General features: G+C 40.9%; 1 protein-coding gene and 1 pseudogene across 2 annotated transcripts in view; both read right to left on the bottom strand.

The window, feature by feature from the left end:
- The window catches only part of Cab39l (calcium binding protein 39 like), a 170,557-nt gene that overhangs the window by 144,820 nt on the left and 20,277 nt on the right, over positions 1 to 5,460 (bottom strand). For both annotated transcript variants that reach the window (XM_008824982.3, XM_008824983.3), the window contains exon 4: positions 4,267 to 4,344. The gene's annotated coding sequence lies outside the window, so the exon portion shown is untranslated. The remainder of the gene's footprint in view (positions 1 to 4,266; positions 4,345 to 5,460) is intronic.
- The window catches only part of LOC103727196, a 21,919-nt pseudogene that overhangs the window by 7,803 nt on the left and 8,656 nt on the right, over positions 1 to 5,460 (bottom strand).

Below are 5,460 nucleotides of genomic sequence, written 5' to 3'. Positions count from 1 at the left end.
CAGCTGGCCTGGAACTCACTATGTAGACCAGGCTGGCCTTGAACTCACATGGATCCACCTCCCTCTGCCTCCCAAGTTCAGGGACTAAAGGCGTGCATCATCACACCCAGCCTCTAGTTCATTTTGTAATCTAATGATGTGAACTCCAGAAAAAAATGGCTTTTACCACAGTGGCCCTACCATGAGCTACATTGCCAATTGTACCTATATTAATTGTGGCTTGTCTGCTGATAACTTCAGGAGAAAGCGATGTAAACTGGTAACATCCAAAGTGCCAAGATTCTGTTGGGAAAGATGCCGCTGCCAGAGTCACTCCAGCCTCACTCACTAGACAACTAGCAGCAATTTACCACACCCATTACCACTGGCACACCCTACCCGTTACAGTTTCCAGAAATCCTGTCAAAACTTTTGCAAACTTCTTTTCCCCCTCCATATTTTAGTTATTTATTAAGACAGTGTTCTTTAAATAGGTCTCGTGGGTCAAAACATACACACATTCTAAAAACCATAGCATCTATTATTAACTTCTAAAAGAGATTAAATTTAATTTAGTTAGATTCTACCAGCATCGGTGTACTATGGCACCATCTCTAAGGACTTTTCTGAATGCTTCTTTATTTAGAGAGCAGTAAAATTCTCTCTCATAGTTAATTTGCATTTCCTTGATTACTTGTATGACTCAACATTTCCCCTTGTTTTTTAATTTCTTAGGAGAACCACAAGTTCATATCTGTATTTTATTTATCCACCAGCCTCATAAAACTTATCATATCTCACTCATAAAATTCAGTAAGTTTGGGGCTGGAGAGATGGCTCAGTGGTTAAGAACACTGGTTGTTCTTTCAGAAGACCCAGGTTCGAAGCCCAGCACCCACATGGCATCTAACAACTGTCTGTAACTCCAGTTCCAGGGGATCCAGTGGCCTCTTCTGTTCTCTGTGGGGAATGCATGACCCAGGTGCACTTACCTACATGCAGGCAATACACTCATACACATATAATAAAAATTTAAAAAAAAACTCAATAAGTTTTTTATTTCTCAAAGATATTAATCTTTACTTAGTTCAAGTTTCCCCTAATCTGATTCCCTTTTAAATTTGCCTTTATTAACATTTATTTATACCAAAAATTAAGATTCCTAAAACACTCTTCAGGGAATTTTGCTGTTGTTCTTTAATGCAAAGCTGAGACGCTACCAGTCACCGACAAAGAATGTCCTACTGAACTAAGGTTTCTTTTTCAACAGCCTGGAGTTTAATATATGATATTTCATTTATTTAGTTGTAAAAGTAGAAATTTGTAATGAACTAGGGAACTGCAGATGCAGCTCAGTGAGTAGAATATTTGCCTAATGCCTAACACACAAGAAGCCCATATAAACGAGGTGTGGTGGCAAATGCCTGTAATCCCAGCACTTGCAAAGTAGAGGAAGGAGGATCAGGAGTTCAAAGTCATACTTGACTACATAGCAAGTTCAAGGCAGCCTGGGCTACACGAAATCCTGCCTTGAATAGAGAAGAAAAGAGAAGAAAAAAGAAAAGTTGCTCTCAACTGAAGATATCCTTTTTGTAATGCTAATTAATTTAAACAGGATAGGTTTCTTGATGGGTTGACAGTTGGGAAGCAGAGGGAGTAAGGCAATCCCAATAATACATAATTATGTTGTGAATTTACAGAAAATCAGTATGCACCTATGTACAGCATTTCCAAAGAGACAAAATGGCTTCCAAGGTCCATACATGCCAAAATTGTTAACATGCATTTTAAGGTGAAGGAACACTGGATAGCAACTGGAGTTGGGAATATTTCAATTTGGCAAGGCCTATTAAAGACATTCTAGGACTGCCTGATCCCAATGTCTGCTACATCTGTCACAAACTCGAAGTTGGCATAGATATGTTCTCTGAGGCTATCTGTGCCTGATGTTATTAAATATTTTAATCCTAGTCAATTCCTGTTGAGAATGTCATAGCTGTTCCCTTCATATTTTTGATGAAGCACCCTGAGAGGCTTAAAGGTCATATAATTCAAACAGAAACACATCTGCAAGTCTTTGACATGAATAGCTACCACGGCATATCATTCATTCACTTGCCTAGTTCTGGCTTTACCACTGCAGCAGGCTCTGCCTAGATGGCTGACCACAGGAAACACTTCCTTGGTGGCTCTGTATGATCAGAGAGCCGCAAAGCTCTCCTCTCAAACCATTGCCTTTTACATATATTCATCTGCAGTAGCTAAAAACTAGAAAGAAGGCATTTTCTATCTACAAATGCAAGAATACACAACTTATGATATATCCATAAGACAGTATCTTACTGAGCACTGCAAGGGAAGAAAAAAACTACTGATTCATGTGACAATATGGATGAATCTCAAAATAACTAAGCTGAGCAAAAGAAGTACTTGAGTCAGGCACAGTGGCACATGCCTGTAATCCCAGCACTCAGGAGAACTATCTCAAATGTGAGGTCAGCCTGAGCTACATTACCAGGCCAGCCAGGGCTACAGAGCAAGATCCTGTTAAAATAAAACAAAATCCCAAGTACTTGGGCTGTGGTAGCTCAGTAGTAGAGTGTGTGTTTAGCATACATATGTTAAACCCTGGGTTCAATCCTTAGCATCAAAAGAATGAATCAATCAATCAAATACTTCTCTACTGCCTTTTTTTTTTTTTTCTTTCTGAGACAGGGTCTCCTTGTAGCCCCAGCTGTCCTGGAACTCACTATGTAGACCAGGCTGGCTTCGAACTCACAAAGATCCACCTGCCTCTGCCTCCCAAGTGCTGGGATTAAAGGTGTGTGCCACCACGCTCAGCTACTGCCTTCTTTTAAACCAGTTTTCTCCTGCTATTTTCCTTCTACTGGCTTACAAAGAAACATTGTATTTGTCTTCTTTCAGATGTTACATTTGAAATAGGTCTGTACCTTTAGTTAACACAGTACACTGATTTTAGAATACTAAAATTCCAATTAATGTCTACTGAATTAAATGACATTGAAAGTTAATGTGATATAATTTTACCTTGTTCACCACAAAATTGACATTTTTATGCTTCCTTCTCCATGTTTTATTTCTTTAATTCCTTTTTCTTTGATTTCTTTCCTTTTGCTTCTTTTTTTTTTTTAACATAGTGTCTCACTTTATAGTTGAGACTATCCTGAAATGTTTTCTCTCTGGTATTCCAATTACATCATTTCACAATCTCTTTAATATTTCCTATCTTTTTTTTCTGTCTGCATGAGGTTATAAACTGTTTCTATGTTGTTGTTGTTTTTTTTTTTCAGAATGTCCCTAGTCACAGCCCACCTGGAAGTACTGTAGACCAGGCCAACTCCCTATGTCAGGGAAGGCTTATAGGCCCCAGTGGGTAACTCATTGCAAGTATACTTTTTAATGAATATGGCACACCTACTGGAATATCTTCTAGGCATTTGTATTTACATTCATGTTTGTCTAGATGTGTCTACTTCCTTACATTTGTCTTTATAATAGGGGAAACACCACTGAGATAGAGCAGCAGTCATGTCTTGAAGATGGGGAGCCTCAAGAGATCACTATTTCACCATGATACAAGAGAGATCGCCCTACATCTGTCACCCCCTTCAAGGCTCAGGGAAATTCTCAGAAGAAATGGTGGAACGTTTGTAAGAGCCAGAGGAAAGGAGTGGAGTGTAGCCCAGAAACCACTCATTCTTCTGAAAAGCATGAGTGACGGGCAAGCGCAGGGCACCCTGGGAAGATGGGTGGAGCCTAGTCGCTGACAGAGCTAGAGGTGGTGAGATTGGAACAGGAAAAGGAAGTGTGCAGCCATTGGGGCAAATGGCGGAGGTGTCCTGTAGGCATGGAAGCGAGAAGGGGCTTCCCATGGGGTGTGGGCAAAAGCTAACGGAGACTGTGGGTGGGCTGGAATGATGCCATCTCTTTTTAAGTCCTCCCTCCCTATCATATAAACCCACATGAAACCCAAGATTAAAATGTGTTATGTCGGTTTGTCCACCTGTGTTAGGAGCACGAGACCCTGAGAGAGTAAGGGCGGGTCAAATAGAGCATAAATAAGAAAGAGAAAATTTAGTGGGGCATAGGGATTCAAGATCCATTGCCTCACATACCACTACAAATGGAATTCTATTACTTTTGCAACTGTTTTTGTAAAATTTTAAATTGGAATATCATACTCATTCTTAATGACCTCTTAGTATGTTCAGTGTAGCTTGTATATTGTCAAGAGAACTCGTAATCCTGAGCCGTGCTATTCCTCACCTTAGAGACCCCGTGTCATGTGCAGATTTGTTTCAGCTTCTCAGCTTTCACCACTCACTGGTCAACTCAACACAGCATCTGACAAAAAGAAAAGTTTCAGAATTACCACTGAGAATCTTAGTGCAAAGATGTCATAGCAAATCCAACATTTTCTCCCCTACCTTTCACATATAAAAAATTACATATCAGATTCTCCAGCATAATCAAATGCAGATAAAACAGAACATGTCCTCCACCTGTGCTAGATAGCTTTAGTGTCAACTTGACACACTTGGGTTGAGGGAGCCTCAACTTGGGAATTGCCTTCATTGGACTAGACTATGGCCATGTCCATGGGGCACCTTCTTGATTGTTGAGTGATGTGGGATGGACCAGCCCACTGTGGGTGGTGCCACCGCCTGGGCAGGTGGGCCTATGTTTCGTAAGAAAGCAGGCTGTGCAGGGGCCAGGGGAGCAAGTCAGTAAGCAGTATTCTTCCATGGCCTGTGCTCCAGCTTCTCCCTCCAGTTCCTGCCCTGAGTTCCTACCTTGGGCTCCCTGATGAACTGCGACCTGGGAGATGTAAGCTGAATAAACCCTTTCCTCCCTAAGTTGGTATTGGTCAGAGTATTTTGTCACAGCAATGAAGAACAAACTAGGACACACTCCAGCTACCTCCAGAGGTTTCCTAAAGAAGCACTGAGCTGAATTCAAAAGATGCTTGATAATCAAGGGAAAAGAGTAGAAACATAAAGTGCTGGCATGGGTGAAGGGGCCTCTCAGCTCTCTAATCTCCATGAGACCCCAAATCCAACAAGAAGAAACACAGCTTATTTAAACTGATGCCCTGCCTTTTAGAAAAGGACGTAGAAAGCCTTTCCTGGTCTAAGCATACTCTTTTCCTTTTACATGTGTGGCAAATTTTAGCTCTGTAATTTTACAGCAAAATAAAAAAAAGTGCTTTGAGGCTGGGCACATGCCTTTAATCCCAGCACTCAGGAGGCAAGTCAGGTGGATCTCTGTGAGTTTGAGGCTAGCCTAGTTTACATAGCCAGTTCCAGGCCAACTGGGGCTATAAGGAAACCCTGTCTCAAAAATACCAAAGAGAAAAAAAGTGCTTTGAAGAGTCACACAAAGAGAATGTCTTCTGGGTTTTTTTTTTTTTTTTTTTCTTTTGACAACATCATTAAAACTCATACCTCCTAGGTTCTGTTC

Source organism: Nannospalax galili, unplaced genomic scaffold (assembly GCF_000622305.1).
Source record: "Nannospalax galili isolate Female #2095 unplaced genomic scaffold, S.galili_v1.0 scaffold488, whole genome shotgun sequence".
Lineage (NCBI taxonomy): Eukaryota > Metazoa > Chordata > Mammalia > Rodentia > Spalacidae > Nannospalax > Nannospalax galili.
Note: the sequence above shows the minus strand (reverse complement) of the source record. Positions and strands in the feature narration are given on the sequence as shown.